The sequence below is a fragment of the Sus scrofa genome, chromosome 12, assembly GCF_000003025.6.
Source record: "Sus scrofa isolate TJ Tabasco breed Duroc chromosome 12, Sscrofa11.1, whole genome shotgun sequence".
Classification (NCBI taxonomy): domain Eukaryota; kingdom Metazoa; phylum Chordata; class Mammalia; order Artiodactyla; family Suidae; genus Sus; species Sus scrofa.
In genome coordinates this window covers 19,395,991-19,415,582 of record NC_010454.4, presented here as the reverse complement: position 1 = coordinate 19,415,582, position 19,592 = coordinate 19,395,991, and the positions used below count along the sequence as shown (strand labels likewise).

General features: G+C 52.1%; 1 long non-coding RNA gene across 1 annotated transcript in view; it reads left to right on the top strand.

Annotated features, from left to right (window-relative positions):
* Nucleotides 304-19,592, top strand: part of LOC106505423 — a 32,825-nt gene continuing 13,536 nt past the window's right edge. The window contains exons 1-2 of the long non-coding RNA XR_001299854.2: nt 304-1,461; nt 13,950-14,095. This is a non-coding gene — a long non-coding RNA (uncharacterized LOC106505423). The remainder of the gene's footprint in view (nt 1,462-13,949; nt 14,096-19,592) is intronic.

Below are 19,592 nucleotides of genomic sequence, written 5' to 3'. Positions count from 1 at the left end.
ACTGGTCCCAGGAGAGCTATCCTCCGTGTGGTTGTGGACGCTGGCCTGTTTTTCTTTTCTTCCTTTAATTTACCGCTTATTTTGAGGGTCCCCAGGGTTTGAAGACCAGCCCTTCCTGCCTTTGGAGAAGGACAACTGTCTATCACTAATGATTTGGCTTTGGCTCTGGCTTTTAATGGGCCATCAAGATAAATCGAGAAAGAAGTGAAGGAGCTTTTTTCCCGAGGGGGTGGGGGTGGGCAAGAGAGTGTAGGGTGGGGCCCCAGGGGAGGATGGGGGAGGGGTAAGCAAGGTGGTGGTGGAGGAGCCTGAATTTAGGGGCGGATCTGAGGAAGCGGTTTTCGAGGCCCCTCCTGAGAAGGGAAGTGCCGCTGAGTGGTGAGTGGGTGATGAAAAGGACCAGCGAGAACACTTTGCCAGCGTCATCTCCAGCCAATGCCCATGGCTGAGACGGCCCCAGGGTCTGTGCCCAGGGCCCTGCCATTGGATTCCCCCAGTCTGCACCCGGCATGGACGTTTGCTTAATCTTCATCCAAGCCCTAAGGCACATCCCCGAACACCTAGGCAGGTGTGGGGAGGAGTGCCCATGCTTGTCCTTGGGAAGAGGATTCAGGGGGAACACAGGGAAACCCTTTACACCCGGTCTTTTGGAGGGTCTTATTCAAGGACTGAGTCCCCTGGTAGGAAGGGATCATGCCTTCATGTCACAGCTCAGCGAGTGGTCCCACCTGAGGGAGGTCCCTCGGGAGGAGCCGCTAGGGAGATGAGGCTGAGAGAGTTGAGTGGGGGCGGGGGAAGGGAGGAGAGGGGCTGGAAGGGAAGTACCTGTGTTAATCCTGAGAGAGAGAGTGGGGGGAGCCCAGGCCAGTTTGCTGCTCCTTGACAGTTTGCTCTGTGTGTGTGTTGGGCCCCAGGATGGGCCACACCGGAGTGGCCTTCCTCCCCCCCTACAAATTCGTCTGTGTGGCTGGTCCGGAGGGACTTTCCTTCAGCGAAGGACATGGCAGGCGGAAGGCAAGAGATTCCGCTGGGGGAAGGAAGCACAGGCCTACTGCCCTGAGCATTAATATGATTTAAGAGATACACAGGTCACCCGCTCATGACTGAAAGCCATCCTGGAAGGCAAGTTTGCAGCTATTTCTAGGCAAAATTGTGTGATGAGATGAAATAGCTCAACTCCTGACCATAAAGTCATGAAGGTCACGGCCATCGTAAATCTCAATGTCTGCAGCCTTCTCTGTCCAGCGTGGAAGCCCAGGCCAGTCTGTGCCAGCTGTCTTCCTGGGACCCTCGTCGTCCTGGCAGTGCCTCTGAGGACCGGGCTCGTGAAAGCCACCCCACATGTTTATTGTTTTTCCTGGGTGATCTCAAGCCCTTCCTGATCTGTACCAGCTCAGATCCTCCACAGCTCACATCAGACCAGCTGGCCCTGCCACTGATCTATCTGATCCCTTTGGGCAGGTAAGTTTATTTTCCTGAATCTTGATTTCTTCATATTAAAAGATGAGCAGTAATAGCTCCCGGGCAAGGTTGTTTGTGAGGGTGAAATGAAATAATAATCATGGGAGTTCCCTTTGCAGCTCAGCGGTTAGCGAACCCGACTAGGATCCATGAGGATACGGGTTCAATCCGTGGCCTCACTCAGTGGGTTAAGAATCTGGCTTTGCGAGTTCCCGTCGTGGCGTAGTGGTTAACGAATCCGACTAGGAACCATGAGGTTGCGGGTTCGGTCCCTGACCTTGCTCAGTGGGTTAAGGATCCAGCGTTGCTGTGAGCTGTGGTGTAGGTTGCAGACGCGGCTCGGATCCCATGTTGCTGTGGCTATGGCTCCAATTGGACCCCTAGCCTGGGAATCTCAATATGCTGCTGGAGCGGCCCAAGGGATAGCAAAAAGACAAAAAAAAAAAAAAAAAAAAAAAAGAATCTGGCTTTGCTGTGAGCTGTGGTATAGGTTGCAGACATGGCTCAGATCTGGCATTGCTGTGGCTGTGGCGTAGGTTGGCAGCTGCAGCTCCGATTTGACCTCTAGCCTGGGAACCTCCATATGCTGCAGGTACGGCCCTGAAAGGAAAGAAAAAAAAAATCATAGCGTGCATCCTAGTATAAAACATACCTTCTTACTCCTTGCTTATAAAGCCTGACTCAGTTCTGCCCCCCACTTCCTAGGGTGTCCCTCGTCTGTTGTCTTCCTGGCTAATTCTTGCCCATCCTTAAGGGGCTTCCTCCCCAGGGGGGGTCTTCCTGACTCACCCACGCACAGCTGATATCCTGCTTCCTTCTGCGACTGCACTTAGGACCCTTTGGCATGATGGCTTTAAGATTAGAGGCAAAGTGACTGCAGAGAGGAAACAGTTAGATTTACTTTGTGTTTAACGAACTAGGAAAGGGAGATGGGGTTAGAGAAGTTAATGGTTGGGGACAATTTCAAATTGAGGGATACGGAATTAAGGGGAATGGGATTATGGGAGTTGGGAATATAGCTCCTCTCCCTGGCTACAGCAGATGGAAGAACCTCCTGGCAGCTCCGCAACACTAGGCCTGCAATTCCATTGGTGGCCACCAGGTGTCAGTGGTATCCCTAGAGCAGCTGTGTTGAGAGGCTCCCTCTCAGCACTCTTCTGACCTTATGTTAATGAGGCAAGAGCCGCGGTTCTTGCTTTTCCTGCCCTGCCTCACCTTGTAATGACATTCCCTGGCACCCCGCTCCCCTAAGAATCTACATCGAGGACCTTACATGGGAAGTTCAATTATTTATAGACTTTGGTATTAACATTAGTAATATGATACCTATGTCATTTTATTTCAAGACGGTGTGTGGTGACACTGTAGTTGAGATGCACTGAGCTAGAGATGCTGAGAAGGTGACCCTCTGGGAACAGTGAAGATTCAGCCAGGGGTCTGTCACTATCAGGCTTTTCCTGACGATCTTTTCAGAGAGGCAGCAGAAAGGAGTGATCAAAAGCACTGCCTCCATCACTTATCAACTCTGAGACCTTAGGCAAGACTTATCCTCTCTGTGTCTCAGTTTCCTCATCTGTGAAATGGGAGGCATAATAGTCCTATCCCATCTAGTTGTTGGGAGGATTAAATGAGTTAATACAATGTCAAGTGCTGAATCAGTGCCTGGCACATGGCAAGGCCTACATAAGCGTTAGCTCTTATTATTATTAGAAGAGGCTCCAAGCTATCCACTCTTTGTCCACTTGCATCAGATGTTAGGTTCAGCATATTGTTCTTTTAAGACATGGAGTGATGGATGGGAAGGAGTTGGTTAAAATAGATCTTTTAGGAGTTCCCATTGTGGCTCAGCAGGTTAAGAACCTGGCATTGTATTTGTGAGGATGCAGGTTCCATCCCTGGCCTCACTCAGTGGGTTAAAGATCCAGCATCGCTGCAAGCTACAGAAAAGTTCACAAATGTGTCCTGACCCCGTGTGGCTGTGGCTGTGGTGTAGGTCTGCAGCTGCAGCTCCTATTCGGCCCCTAGCCCAGGAGCTTCATGTGTGGCCCTAAGAGAAAGAAAACAGATCTTCCATCCAAGTAGACAGAGCTTCCTGGGTGGCCCCTGCCTTAGAACGACCTCGCACTTACCGTTTCATGCCCTGCTGTTGCAATCTCGATATTCTTCGTCATATTTGAAGAAGGGACCCTGCCTTTTCTTTTTGCATTAAGACCACAAATAATGAAGCTGTTCCCTCAGCAGGTTCCTCTGGATGCAGAAGGCGCTTGCCCCCCTCCTCCTCCCTCTCCCATCACAGGCAGGCCCTCCACCTGGGGACATTTTTCCCAGACTGAGCCTTTCTCCCCCTGCAACGTTTTAATGGAACGTCTCAAGCATCTAGCAACGTGGAGAGGCTTTTAGGGTGAATACTCAGACACCTGCCACCAAGAACAGTTCCTCTGGTTGCTTCATCGCGTATCTGTGACGAGGCTTTTGCCACCTTCCCCCCTCCCCTCCCCTGGACTCTGTCTTCAGCTCCTGGACTCTGGTCTCTTGCTAACCGCTCTGAAGCATCCAGCCCTGTTGTCTGGACCAAGAAGGGCCTGCAGGGCTCTGGGGTCTGACGGTTGCTGTGAGTGAGGGGGGGACAGCTGCTGGGGGTTCTGGAAAGCCTGCTGGGGAAAGGCGCCCTGGAACTGAGGTGCAGAACAGATTAAGATGAATTCCAAAAAAGCGAGGAAGGTATCATTCTGGAGTTTGTGGACAGAGTCCCACCTGTAGCCATAGCTCTGCTTAGTTCCTCACTTGGTTTTTTTGTTTTTGTTTTTGTTTTATCTTTCTAGGGCCGCGCCAGTGGCATATGGAAGTTCCCAGGCCAGGGGTCAAATTGGAGCTGTCCAATTGTGGCCTGTGCCACAGCCACAGCCATGTCAGATCCGAGCCATGTCTCTGACCTACACCACAGTTCACGGCAATGCCGGATCCTTAACCCACTGAGCGAGGCCAGGGATTGAACCTGTGTCCTCATGGATACTAGTCAGATTCATTTCTGCTGCACCACGACGGGAACTCCAGTTCCTTGCCTGGTTTCTTCCATCTCCCATGATCTTCCAAGAGTCTGTCACAGTGTGATCTGGTGGGTGGACCGCGTGCAGCCCTGTGAGGGGGGCGGCAGGAGGGTCTTCTCCCCACTCGGCAGCTGGGGAAACTGAGTCTCAGAGGCTCTTTCAATGACCTGCCCAAGGATTCACAGAGGCAAACCTGGGAACCACACCCAGGTCCTCAGACCCCAAGAACAGGCCTCTCCCCTTTGATCACCTGGGGGCTGGGTGGGGGAGGGGGTGGGTGGGTGGAGGGCAGCCGTGTCACATTCCCCTGGGTAATTTGAGCAAAAAAAAAAAAAAAACCCCAAACTTTCTCTGTAGGAAAGAGAGCGTGTCCGGGCTGTGATTTACCTCTGCGAGCGGAGTTGGGCCAGGAGTGATCACATTTCAAAGGGTTTCTCGGGACAGTGTGGGCTTCTCCCCACCCCATCCCCCAAGTGCCGCAGGCAGGTGACACCTGTATTATTGCTAAGGGTTAAAAAGCCCCCGAATCAATAAAAGCCATTAATGAGTGTTGGTACCTCGAAGGCTACCGATCAGCCCCTTCTACTCGCCGAGTTCAATCCCATAAAACAGCTCTCCCCTTTCGATCCTGGCATTCATTTGATAGAAAATGTGGAGAAATTTTTAAAAGGTGACTTACTAATTGCCTGTAAAATAAAAGGCAGATGGAAGCTTTATTACGGTTGAAGGAAGTCGGGAATATTAAGGTAAAATGTCAAATAACAATTGATTTTCCTCAGACATAAAGGGGCGATTTATGGCTTCCTAGTTACTACAAATGAGAAATTATTTGAAGTTCTAAAAAGTATGAGGAGAAATAAAGATTAAATAGAAGATGAAATCATAGGGATTTCTCTGGGAGGTGACTTCAATGGCCCTGGGGACTAGAATTCATGTGGCTGAGGAGGCCCAGGCACTGGGGCTTGGCGTGGCGGTTTCAAGATTTCGAGGCGATGTGTCTCTAAGGAGGGTTTGCTTTGTTGGAGGAACTAGGAAAGGGAGATGGGGTGAGAGCCGGGGTGGCGAGGCGTGATTTCAGATGGAGGGGTTTGGGGTCAGGAGAGAGGGGACTGTGGGAGCTGGGAACACAGCTCAGCTCTCTGGCTCACAGATACTGGTTATCTGAGAAAGGAAAGGGCCGGGGTTCCCATCATGGCTTAGAGGTCCTGGCTCAGTGGTAATGAACCTGACTGGTATCCATGAAGACATGGGTTCGATCCCCGGAAATCCCTGGCCTCGCTCAGTGGCTTAAGGATCCGGTGTTGCTGTGACTGTGGCCGTGGCCGGCAGTTGTAGCTCTGATTCAACCCCTAGCCTGGCAACCTGCATATGCTGCCAGTGCAGCCCTAACAAGACTAATAATAATAATAAATAGGAAAGGGTGGCGTTCCCATTGTGGCTCAGTGGGTTAAGAACCCGACTAGTATCCATGAGGATGCGGATTCGATCCCTGGCTTTGCTCAGTGGGTTAAGGATCTGGAGTTGCCATGAGCTGTGGTGTAGGTCACAGATGAGGCTCAGATCCCACGTTGCTGTGGCTCTGGCGTAGGCCAGTGGCTGCAGCTCTGATGCGACCCCTAGCCCAGGAATTTCCATATGCTGCAGGTGCGGCCCTAAAAAAGGAAAAAATGAAAAAGAAAAAAAATTAATAGAAACAGAAAGGAAAGGGTGAGGTGGCTTTCCTGGGACCGCTTCCGGTGGATGGGGCCCATCCTGGCAGACCCTGGTCAGTGATGGCACCCCTGCCTCCAGGCCACAGGACTACGCCAGGCCCTGCCGTGACCTCCCCTGGTCTGGACTAACCTGCCCTCCACACTGGGAGTCAAAAAGGATTCACTTCCTGGCTGCCAGTCCCTGACCAGACCCTGAGATGCTAGGGCTCGTCTCAGCCTGGGGTTGAGATGGAGGAGGAATCAGGGCGAGCTGTTATCAGAGGAGCTCACAGCCAGGCCAGCAGGAGCCCGGGGAAGTGGGGCAGCGAAGGGAAGGCAGCCGGCAGGAGGTGTGTTATCAGGCAGGTCACCCCAGGCTGACTGGGGCCTAATCTCACTGGGCCGTGGGGTGGGGGGCTGGGGTGTAGGGGGAGTTGGGGGGGTGGTTCAGGGAGTCACACCTCAGAGCAATCTGCCTGGAGGGCGAGGGAGCTGGGGTATACCCCAACCCCATTCTGTCCCAGGGCTAGCCAGTCAAGGGCATTCATTCTCTGGCACTTCCAGGCCCTCAGGCAGGCAGAGGTTAGATCCTTTGGGCTTCAAGATGATGGGCCCTGGGGGGTATGGAGGGGGTACCCATGGCTTCTGCACTTTATGTATTTATGTTTTGTTTTGTTTCTTTAACAATACACTTTTTTTTTCTCTTTCTTTTTAGGGCTGCACCTGCAACCTATGGAAGTTCCCAGGCTCGGGGTCCAGCCTGCGCCACAGCCACAGCCACAGCCACAGTAACACTGGGTCTGAGCTACATCTACACCACAGCTCATGGCAATGCCAGATCCTTAACCCGCTGAGCAAGGCCAGGGATAGAACCCACATCCTCATGGATATTAGTCAGGTTCTTTACAGCTGAGCCACAGCGGGAACTCCTGTGTATGTATGTTAATCCTCATAATCCTGCTGTGTGCAAATCAGAGCCCCCTGGGGTGTGGAGAGGCTGCATGACCATCTCGCACTGGGAGGGTTCAAGCCCGGAGGTGCTCACCTCCCACCCTTTCTGCTCAGTAACTAAGAAAGAGGAGTGTCCAGGACTGTGCACTTTAATAAGCTGCCGGCCAGGCGAGGCGGGCCACTGGCCAGACTTGGAGAATGATGGCCACGGCCACCCGCTTTTTCACAAATTTCCACTTTCCCCCTTCCCCTTCATTTGCCCCTCTTCCCAGGTCCTCCCCCGGGAGCTCCCTGTGCCACATCTCTGTCCCTGAGGGCCCAGGGGTAGAGAGGGCAATCACCAGACTGGAGTAGGTCCCAAAGAAGCATCGAGCAGGGGACTTCCAGCCCTGTGGCTCCCGAGGCCATGAGGGGTGGCGAGGCTGGTGGCTGAGAACAGGAAAGGCCGCAGGGGTCGGGGGAGGCCCTGGACTAAGTCGCTGTTTCCTTAGCTTCTCGGGGATTAGAAGAGAGGAAGGGATGGGGGCGAGGCGGCTGGGTGATGAGCTTTGGAGGGAGTGATGGAGGGGGCGTCGGGCTGCAGAAAAGCTGCAGACGAGGGACCGAGGGACTGAGAAAACGGGAGAAGGGCCCTCTGCAGCCCAGCCTGGAGGGTGAGTTGCAAAGAGCCCACCGGAGGAGCCGCCTGGCGCCAGAGACAATGTGGGGTGACCCTCAAGGGCAGGGGGTCTCTCCCCAGCGCTGTCTGCAGACACCGCCAGGTGCAGCTTCCTGGGACACAACTTCTCTCTAATACGCTGTTAGCTTCCTCTGGCAGCTGTGACCAATGACCACAAGCGGTGGCTTCAAACAACCCCAACTCCATCACTTACGGTCCGAGGTCAGCAGTCCGAAAGCCAAGGTCTTGACTGGGCTGCATGCCCTCTGGCAGTGGCTCTGAGCAAAACTCAACCTCCTTGCCTTCTAGAAGCCGCTGCATTATTCTGGCTTCTGTTCGCCCCTCACGTCTTCCCTGTCTCTCCTGCCTCCCTCGTTCCTCCATAGGCACCCTTTTGATGACACTGGAGAATCTCCCCGTCATCTTCTCCTTCACTGAATCCCACCGGGCAAGTCCCTTCTCCCTTGTGGTAACCGATTCACACTGGGGCGATGAGAGGATGAGGGGCGGGTGGGAGTAAGGACCAGTTTCTTGTCTCCACCAGCCTTAGCCACCTGGGTGATGCTGCGGAAAGCAGGTCCCTTCTCGGGCCTCGGCTTTGCCCCCTGGGAGCATCTTGGAGGTGGGGGTATGGACGTTCTGTACCAGGACCTGCCGAGGTCCCACGGTGGTGTGTATGTTTAATTTTCTACATTTGGATGTGATCCTAATCCAATAAATGCTTAGGAGATTTCTATAGAAGAGATGAATTTTTGCTAGAAAAAAAAATATAATTGCTGGATGTTAAGGCTGCTGCCCTGGCAAATCTGCCTTGGTCATATATCTGAGAAAGTACAAGATGCGATAGGTTTGCACATAAATATGCCATTCTCCCCGCGGGCCCCGGCCAAGCACTCCGGGGAGGTTTCCCTCAGTGATTTATTCTTCATTAATAAGCTCTATGCTATATTAGGATCAGATTTATGGCTCTGCCTTTCCCATCTTTCTGACATTTCATCTGCAAAGAATTACAAATGAAATCTTAAAACTTGGTGGTTTCTCGCTGCTGGTGCCCAGAATCGGAGGCCCGAGGAGCAGGGCACGGAGGCAAGTTTCTAGAGCAAAAGGAAAGTTTGCTTGACCTTGGGTGGCCTTAAGATCGCACGCAGCTCCGGGAGGTGAGCCGTTCGGGCTGGAAGGCTGTGACCACAAGCATAGTGGCAGCAACAATGCCAGTGACATTCTGAGAGGCCTGCCGTGCTGCCAGGCACTGTGACTCATTCATTCATTCATTCATTCATTCAACAAATATTTATTCAGCCCTGACTGTGCCAAGGGCTGTGTGAGCTGACTAGTGACTGGGATGCAGCGAAAGACAACACGAGGCAAAGACGGAGATCCTGGCCCTGAACTGAACCATGTCCTGGCAGAGGTGGGGCGTGTGTGTCAATCAGAACAGCATGTGCAGGATAAATACGGGAAATATCTAGTATGTTTGCAGGTGATAAGGGCTAGGGCAAAAAGAGCAGGTCGCAGAGTTCCTGTTGTGGCTCCGCAGGTTAAGAACCCGACATAGCGTCCCTGAGGATGGGGTTCGATCCCTGGCCTCGCTCAGTGGGTTAAGGACGTAGGGGTGCGGCGAGCTGTGGTGTAGGATGGGAGGTTGCAGATGTGGCTTGGATCCTGTGTGGCCGTGGCTGTGGCAAAGGCCAGCAGCTGCTGCTTTGATTGGACCCCTAGCCCAGGAACTTCTGTAGACTGCAGGTATAGCCTAGGAAGAAAAAAAAAAAAAATGCGTGTGGCATTTTGGAAGCACTTTGACTCAGGGTAGTGCAGTTATTCCCATTTCACAGACCAGGAAAGAGGCTCCGTGACCAAGGAGCCATGCAGTGACACCGAGGGACAGTTTGCAAGGTGCTGTCTCAGCCTGTAGTGTCCATTCTCCTCTTGGCCACACGCTGGAATCCCCGGGGACCTTAAAAATATGGTCACCTGGGCCCCACCCAGAGAGGGTCTGGGTGCAGACCGGGACTTGGGGAGTTTAAAGGGCCCCTGTGGTTCTCTTGTGCTTCCAGGGCTGAGAAGCAGCCCCGGCCTGGCCTCGGCCGCATTAAAAGGCGGGGGCACCGCCGTGAACCCCAGCACCGCCTCTGGGTCTCCATTTTCCCACCTGTAGGATGTGGGTAAAACTCTGCCCCGTGCCCTGAGGGTGACATGAAAGTGGCACACAGCCAGTGCTCCAGGCCCTGCAGCCCCCTCTCCCAGGCCAGCCACCCACGTCCAGCTGGCCCTCCTGACCCCCGAGTGGCTCCGAGGATGTCCCTCCCAGAGCCGTGGGTCGCTCTGCAGGGTGGCCCCCAGAGATCACAACAGCCAGCGTGATTTCAGCAGGTCAGGGGGGCGGGAGGAAGGGGCCCCGTCTATCACCCCCATTCTGTTCATGGACTCAAACAGTGGGTTCCAGCATGGATGGTGACGCTCTCCTTGTCACCCACCACCTACCCCCTCACTTGACAGATGGGACAAACAGAAATAACTCAAAAAAGATTACGGTGCTGGGCAGAAAGGGCGAAGGGCAGGTGCATGCGTGAGGTGGGGGGAGGGCAGGTAGGAGGCCATACATAGGCGGCTGTCCTGCCCTGCTGGCCTGTGGATATTCAAGCAAGGACAGGGAGGCTTCCTGGAGGAGGAGGGACTGGTAGGGGCTGAAAAAGAGAGGCCAGGCATGGGGGTTTGGAGGGTGTTGTGAAGGGGACCCACTGCCAGGCTCCCCCCCCAACCCGCCACCCCCACCTGGCCGAGGACTCTCTCTGTTTCTCTAGGGGCTGCTCTGCTGGGACCCGTTTGCAGACAAGCAAGGGGTGGGGAGGAGGAGATGGAGGGAGAGGAGCCCAGCTGGGCGATGGGAGAGAAGGTGGTTCCAGGCTACCTGGTCTCGAAACCAGGCCTGTGCACTTGGACTTGATCGCTGGGGAGCCAGAGTGGCTTCCTGAGCAGGGGAAGGACGAGAGGAGAATCCCTCTAGGGGGTGAGGGAGGAACAGAGAGGCAGCAGGTCACAAGAGAAAACTGACAGATGCTCCTGTTACCCTGCTTTGTGGCTTGAGGTCATGACTGCCCAAGCCTGACTCAGACTTACTCATTTTAAAGGGAAGTCATGATAATTGGGAAGAATCAATCAGGTAAAGTACCTGTAAAGTGCTTCAAAAGTATAAACCACAATGCGAGTTCTGTTGTTGCTAGTGTTTGGAGGATTCACCCAGCACCCCCCCCCCCAAAAAAAACCCGCTACCTTAAAGGGGGAAAGAAAGACATTTATATCCTCTGCCCATAGACTAAATTTCATTGACATTGACCTAAAATGACTGATTCAATTTCCATATTAACATTGTCTTTATTAGCTACCATTTTATTTCCTAATAAAGCACAAATCAAATGGAAGATGCAGCTAGATTTCCTTTTGTAAATAATACCTAATGGATTTAGTATTGTCAGCAGCCTAGAAAGTTCTAGTGGCTCAGACAGCAGTGAAACTCCAGTCGGAGCTGCTGCACAGTGAAGGTCCTCTGACCAGCACCCCTTGGAAAACTCTGTGCTTGGCGTCAGGCTGCAGCAGAATCGCCTCAGCCAAAAAACCAGAGTCCCCCTGTCCCTCACCTTGAGGTTCTGGTTGTCTAGGCGTGGGGTGAGGCCCTGAAGTCTGTGTGTTTTAAAGACTCCACGGAAAATTTAGATGCTCATAATGTAATATAATATTTCCCCCATTCTTCTTGTCCTCTAGAATTAACCTGGACGTTGAGGTCTTATGGGGTGCAGTTCTAAAACCGACCACAGGATGTCGCTTTGCAGCCACAATTCCCCACCGTGTGAGCCTCCAGGGAGGCAGGTGCCTTTCGCAGGGATGCGGCTGTTCCCTAAAGGTCTAAAACCTCGGTATCCTCGCTCCTTCCTCATGGACATCCTCCCCACGGGTGTGAACTGTCCCCGCTCCTGGTCTGCCCTGCCTCAGACAAAGCCTCTCAACAGACAAGAGCTTGGAGCTACCAACTGTTTGAAGTCTCCAAAGGCAGAAAATTATTAGGGCTGAAAGGGACCTCAGAACATCAAGGGCAGTGGGTTTCAAACTTCTTTTTTTTTTTAATGGTGTGGTTTTGAACCTTTATATACTCCCTCTGCCTCATTTTCTTCATCTGGAAATGGGATAAGAATATATCGTGTGTGTTGTTATGAGGACAAAGAGAATGAATGCATGTAAATGCACATAGTTAGGCCCTCCATCATTGGAAGTTTTGTGGGGTTTTTTTGTCTTTTTAGGGCCGCCTCTGTGGCATATGGACATTCCCAGGCTAGGGGTTGAGTCGGAGCTGCCAGCCTACACCAGAGCTACGGCAATGCCAGATCTGAGCAGCATCCTCGACCTACACTGCAGCTTGTGGCAATGCTGGATCCTTAACCCAGTGAGCGAGGCCAGGGATCAAACCTGAATCCTCATGGACAACATATTGCCTTCTTAACCTGATGAGCCACAGCGGGAACTCCAGCTCTTTTCATTATAGTTTTACATATAGTTTCACTGAGGCTCTGTGAAGAGAAGTGACTTGCCCGAGTGAGCTAGTGCTGCATCTGGGGCTCCAGCTCAGAATTCTTGTTTCCCAGTCCACCACGATGACACTCTGTCTCTGCCTTGAGGGGAAAATCAAGAGCTCGGAAGATAGCACAAGGAATAATAAAAGATGGCTGTTTGGGCAGTGAGCTCTACTGGAAGCTAGGCAAGGCTCTGATCTTGTCTTGAGGACAGTGTGGTGAGTTTCCCTCCAGCCTCTCTCTGGCTTGTGGGTGAGAATGAGTCTCTATTCCCCCGGGGCCGTGAGAACAACAAGGGCTGTGCCTCCCAGCAATGCAGTGAGAGTCAGACCAGAACATCAGAAAGGCTTGTCCATGTTCCCTGCGATCTGAGAGCCACAGACTCTTCCCCCGCAGCCCCCGCCTCATCCCTAAGAGAGGTGGCCCCTTGCAGGAGGCCATGGGTCCACGACTTGGCACCAAACTGAGACCCCAGAGACCTCGGCCTAAATCTGGCTCAGCTGCAATTTGCTCTTTGGCCTTTGTCGGATCACCTCCTCATTTGCAAACTGGGGGAGCTGGATGAAATTATTTGGGGGGTTTCCTTCTGGCTCATAATCCTTACAAGCTGATCACTTCGATTTAGTGAGCACAGTCCAAGAAAGGGTTAAGCCATGGCCGCCCGCTCCCAGTGGTGGCAGCCCCTCTCCTTCGGACAGGAAGGTCAGGGGTGAGGCCAATCCAAGAGGTGGCCGCCGTCGGTGGAAATGATAATATTTACTTCCTAGACCCACATTTGTTCCCTCTCCCCGAAGCCCTGCCTGCAGCACCCTTGCGAAGATGTTGGCGAAGATCAGGAGAGCGACTCGGCCCTTCTCTGAAATGGATACGCTGGTCGCACCCCCCTCAAGGCTGGTCTCATTTGCCTTCTTCATTTTTAGACACATTCCAAACTTTTCAGCAAATTACAGTGTTTGCCAACTAGCCGTCTGGGGCCCAGGAGAGATGCTATTTATAGCGGGGCTGGGACGCTGCCATCCCGGAGCAGCTTGTAAGAAACTGGGCCAGGGTGGCTGGGGGTGGCGTCCTGCACCCTGGGGAGAGGCTGGAGCTCCTGGCACAGAGTGGCAAAGCCGGGCAGTCCAGGGCAAGGCCCGCCCGGCCAAGTCCATGCCGGAGCCCGGAGGTCTGTCCTCAGTGCCCTGCATTTCCGGGGTCCCCTTGGAGATTTCTGGGAGCCTGGGAAAGATAGCGGTATTGCTGTGGCCACTGAGCAAGGTCAAGGTTAAGACTCAGCCATGGATCAGCTCTTGTTCACACTGACCGCTGCCCATTTCACCCCATTCACTCCCCGCCCCCATCCCTCAGCATCTGAGCTCTACCTGAGGGTGTCAAGTCACCTCTGTGAGCCTTGGTTTCCCCATCTGTGAGCAGGTGGATCTGAGTTCCAAGGTTCCTTCTAGCCATCTGTGTGAGACACCCCCACACGGTGTCCAGTAACAGCAGGTGCATAATAAATGTGTTTGTGGACCTACCCTCCCCAGTGCTGGGCACAAGGGTACATAGAGGAGAAATATGAGTAAATGTCGCCTTTGTCCAGGAAATGGGGGACCCAGACCGCTGGACACACACCGGACAACAGCCGGCCCTCACATTTGTGCTGGATGGTACCATCTACAAAGGGATTTTGCTGCGTGTGCTGCTCCCTGTGATTCTCATGGAGGAAACTCCACATCTCAGGCTGAGGTCAGTAAGTGCGAAAGGAGCCGGGTCCTCCTGGTGCCTTTTCGGGGCCCCACTCTCCATCAAGAACTCAATTTCCCTATCTTCTCTCCTCTCCCTCTCTCTGCCTGAAATCCCCTCCCCTCGATAACACACGATTCCCTCCCCTGCTTCCTTCGGCTCTCGGCTCCCTTAGCAGAGAGCCTTCCCGGCTGCCCTCTCTCTAGCAGCATCTCCAGCATCTCCGCTCTCTTTTCCTCTCCTGCAGCCTTCTCTGTCTTCTTGTTCCTGTCATGCATTTACTAGTTGGCTTGTTTATGTCTCTGCCCATCGTAGTCAGCTGTTACGGAGACAACGCTGTGTAACAAAGCACGTCCATACTCAGGGGCTTCAAACAACAGCGTTTCCTTTTATTTGTGAGTCTGTGGCTCAGCTGGGGCAGTGAAGCTCCAGGCTGCGGTTCTGGTGCAGATCTGTTCCAAGTAATTCTTCACTCTCCTTGGACCAGTGGTTCCAGGGACATATTCTTTTTTTTTAATGGCCACACTTGAGGCATACAGAGGTTCCTGGCCAGGGATTGAATCTGAATGGCAGCTGCAGCAAGGCTAGATCCTTTAACTCACTGCGCCAGGCCAGATGTCGAACCCGTGCCTCTGCAGTGACCCGCACTGCTGCAGTCAGATTCTTAACACACTGTGCCACAGCGGGAACTCCCTGGGATATATTCTCTTCATGGAGGATGGCAGGAACTTAAAAGCCAAGCCGAACCTCACAGCAAGGGTGCTCATGACACACCGCCAGCATTCTACTGGCTAAAGAAGCATCATGGCCAAGATGATATATCAGCAGTGAGAAGTATATTCCGCTCATAACAGGGTTGTGGATGTGTGGGTGGGGGCAGGTGGGGGCGGGTAGGGAGAGTGACTATTTCCATAACCACAATCCAAACTGTCACATCCCCCAGTAGAACATAAAACGCCACGGGGCTGGGGCTGGGGCCCTATCCAGCTTCACCCCCAGCACCTAGAGTAGTTCTCTGTATAGAGCAAGGGTGCAGTAAATGTTTGTTGAGTGACTATACAAAGTAGCCACTTAGCACTCAGATGACAAAGCTGTCCCTCTCCCCATCTCCCTAATAGCCCTCCTGCCCCCACCGATCCAGGGCCAGGGATTGGCTGCTATAACAGAAGAGACACGGGGGCCTCCTGTCTCCCTTGGGCTCCCAGTACCCTCGAGAACCAACGTGCCCCTCCCCCTGCTCGCCTGGACTCCCATCCCCCAGGACCCTCTGGAAGAAGCTGCCAGGGCTCTCCAAGCTTAGCCAGGTCTTATGTCTGGCCCCATCCGTCACGCCAAGCTTGGCTTTGTTTTCTGACCTGGTCATAGCTTCAGTCCTCCTACCTGACTGCAGAGTAGTGGCCAGCGGTGGGGAGGGGGGAGGGGGACCAAAGGGGTCCAGTTTCCTGGGACCTTCACTATGGGAGAGTCTAGGGAGCTGGACTGAAACGAAACGTTGCTATAGGAGTTCCTGTTGTGGTTCAGTGGGTTAAGGACCCAGTGTTGCTGTAACTGTGGTGTAAGCTGCAGCTGCAGCTGCAGCTGCAGCTCTGATTTGGCTCTGGCCTGGGAACTTCTATATGCCGCAGGTGTGGCTGTAAAAAGCAAAACAACATGCTATAAAATCTGGTATTGGACAATCAGTGGAATTCAAAATTAGAGTGGAAATTAGATCCCCACAGTATTGTGATCTCAAGCCCCTGAGGTTGATGACTTTTCCTATAGGTATACAGGCAAATGTCCTTGAAATTTTGAGGGGGAAAGGTCATGATTACTGCAACTTCTTTTTTTTTTTTTTTTTTTTCTCTTTGAGGCCTCTCACCTACAGCATAAGGAAGTTCCCAGGCCACGGGTTAAATCTGAGCTGCAGCTGTCAGCCTACACCACAGCCACAGCAACGCAGGATCAGGCTGCATCTGCGACCTACACCACAGCTCACGGCAACACCAGATCCTTAACCCAGCGAGGCCAGGGATCAAACCCACAACCTTGTGGATACTAGTCAGGTTCTTAACCTGTTGAGCCACCACAGGAACTCCGCTGCAACGTATTCTCAAATGGTTTAGCAAAATAAAACACTAAGAAGAACAGTGTGTATTTTATTACATTAGATATATATACACGTGTATTAAATATACGTGTGTACAATGAGAAAGAACTAAAGCAAATATAGCGAAATGTTAAGGAAGGGTGAATTTAGCTTTTTTTTTTTTTTTTTTTTTTTTTTTTTGTCTTTTCTAGGGCCTCTCCCGCGGCATATGGATGTTCCCAGGCTAGGGATTGAACTGGAGCTGCAGCCGCCAGCCTACACCACAGCCACAGCAATGTGGGATCTGAGCCGAGTCTGCGACCTACACCACAGCTCATGGCAACGCCGGATCCTTAACCCACTGAGCGAGGCCAGGGTTTGAACCCACAACCTCATGGTTCCTAGTCGGATATGTTAACCACTGCACCACGACGGGAACTCTGGGAAGGGTGAATTTAGATGACAGGTGTATGGAAGTTTATAATATTCTTACAACTTTGCTATAGACTGAACATTTTCAAAATAAGTTTAATGATAAAAACAAAAGCTGACGAGTGGAGCCATTCAAGCACTCTCAGAGGAAGCTGGGACCCCACTTTTTCTGTCTCTGTTTTCCCTCGAGCATCCCTGCCCCCCACCCAAGGGCCCAGGGTTTTGTTTACTAAACATCTCAGCGATGAGCTCTCGCCCCCTGATTTCATCCATTATAAATGTGCTTGCAACTCACCACAGGGCAATTTGTGATGGACTGTGGCTTGTGGTGAGAGAAGCACCAACCAAGTTCACCGCAGCCTCAAGTAGAGGTGAGGGTTGGGGCCAGACACAGGGCTGTGGGGGCGGCAGGGGCACCTAGGCAGCACTGCCACCTTCCTGTTTGTCAGCCAAAAGAGGCTGCGGAGGGCAACACACAAGTGGGTCACCGCTCAGGCTGGCTACCGCTGCCAGGCCAGCCTGGGCAGGTCGGTGCCGCCAGAGCCAGAGGCTTCCCCAGGACCTGAGGTGTCCTGGCTCCTGGGAACTGCAGCAAACTCTCTGGCCAGCCCTGCTTTATGTGTAAATCCCTTTAATTTGCATAACAAGCCTAGAAAAAAACAATACCCATTTTGCCGATGAGGAAACTGAGGCATAGAGAAGTTAAGTAACTTCCACAAAGTCATCGGTAAGTGACAAAGCCAGGCTTTATTCTCTTATTCATTATGCCACATGGTTAAGTAATTAACACGAGTAGATGTATGTATGTTTAATTGATTAAAAGTCATGAGTAGCAACAATTTCACTGCTTCCTGATTCATCTCCCTGAACCCCATCTTGATAATGTCTTTACCCTGTGTAAAAGCATCCATTAGCTCTTCCTGCCAATTTATAAAGTAGAAATCCTTAATCTGTCATCCAAAGCCCTCTTTCCTGTCCAATTTCCCCCCTTTCCCCCAGAATTCTAGTAACAGCTCTTTCCCTACCTGCCTTACTAGCTCAGTGGGACTGACTCCCACCCTTGCTGTGCTTCAGACCAGTCATGTGCCCAGACTTAGCCAATCATGTCACAGACTCCCCCAGCCATCGTGGGTGGTTTAGGGAGAGACACATGACCCAGCAGAGCCAATGAGGATCTGTTCTGGGACTTCTCTCTGAACTCTTGGGAAAAGAAAACCTCTGGAGTTCCCGTCGTGGCACAGTGGTTAACGAATCCGACTAGGAACCATGAGGTTTCGGGTTCGATCCCTGGCCTTGCTCAGTGGGTTAAGGATCCGGCGTTGCCATGAGCTGTGGTGTAGGTTGCAGACGCGGCTCGGATCCCGCGTTGCTGTGGCTGTGGTGTAGGCTGGCAGCTACATCTCCGATTAGACCCCTAGCCTGGGAACCTCCATATGCCGTGAGAGTGGCCCAAGAAATGGCAAAAAGGCAAAAAAAAAAGAAAAAAGAAAAGAAAAGAAAGAAAGAAAATCTCTCCTAAAGATGGGGTGCCTGGGAGAATAAAACTGAGCCAGGAGCTGCCTGCAGCCCCTGTTCCCCTTGACTTCCAAATAGTTTTCACTCCTTTGAATAATTCTGAATCGTAATTTTCTCCTACAGTCTTCATTTCACCAGTAATATCACAGCACTCAAGGGCTTACATGTTTTCACAAATTTATGGTGTTCAAAGCTGGCTTTAACCTTCTGGCTTCCCTGGCCACAGTGGCGGTCTGAGTCTTGCTTGCTTTCTGCTGATGGCGGGGAAGGACTTAGCCTACCTGCCCTTCCTCCAGGGTTGGTTCTCAGACTGCAGATGCTCTGCCTCACTCTTCTCTCACAGGGGCAACAAAAGAGAGTCGGGAAATGGCCCTAAATGGACCAGAGGCTGGTGGTGAAGCAGAGAAAAGTTCAAAGTTGGGGCTAGAAGACTTCGGTTAGAGTCTAAACTTTGCCATTTACTAATGTTAAACACGAGCGTTCTCGTGCACATTAGTTAATCTCCCCGAGGCTCAGTTTCTCCATCCGTAAAATGGGTACTTCTGGAAGGTAAACGAGATGTGATCTCATCTAGGCTGTAGGCTGTAGAGCACCATGCTTCTTGGTTGTTGCCTTAAGGATAGAAACGGGTTTTTCCTCTCCCGGGTGTCACTGAACTTCTAATCATTGTGAGATGGGTGACTGAGGGCAGGTCTCTGAACACCCAGATGAGGTGTCGCTGTAGCATCCTCAGCCAGCGTCAACCATATATGGACCCTGGGTCAGAGTTTGCAAATTAAGTGACTAAATGAGAATTGTGTCCGAAGACAAATGTAGACATTGTCTTACTTTAGTTTTGGTTATTCTAAGGGACCCTGCTGCCCACAGTAAAATATTGCACAGAACTCAGCAATTCCATGTTGAAACTGAGACCCTGTTTGTGACTTAAAGTGACTTCAGAACTCTCTTTTACCTAAGAGTGGACAGAAAAGGCCTGGGCCTGCAGGAGTTTTCATTCCGAAACAGGGGCAATTACTCATGAAAGAAAACGTAAACGAAGGTGGGGGACAAAGCATTGTGTTTTGATGATATTAGGAATTGTGCTGGTTCAGTGAACCATTTATACCTGCAATTGCAGAAGTTATGAGGGAACCTGAGAGTCTAAAGTTAGACCCAAAATGGAGGAGTTCCCGTCATGGCTAAGTGGTTAATGAATCCGACTAGGAACCATGAGGTTGGGGGTTCGATCCCTGGCCTTGCTCAGCGGGTTAAGGATCTGGCGTTGCCATGAGCTGGGGTGTAGGCCACAGACACAGCTCAGATCCCATGTTGCTGTGGCTGTGGCATAGCCTGGTGGCTACAGCTCCAATCCAACCCCTAGCCTGGGAACCTCCATATTTTGAGGGTGTGGCCCTAAAAAGCCAAAAAAAGAAAAAAAAAAGTTAGATCCGGAAGCCTCTGAGGGCATGGGGGCAGGAGGTGGGGAGTCTCTTGGCTAAAAGTATGAAT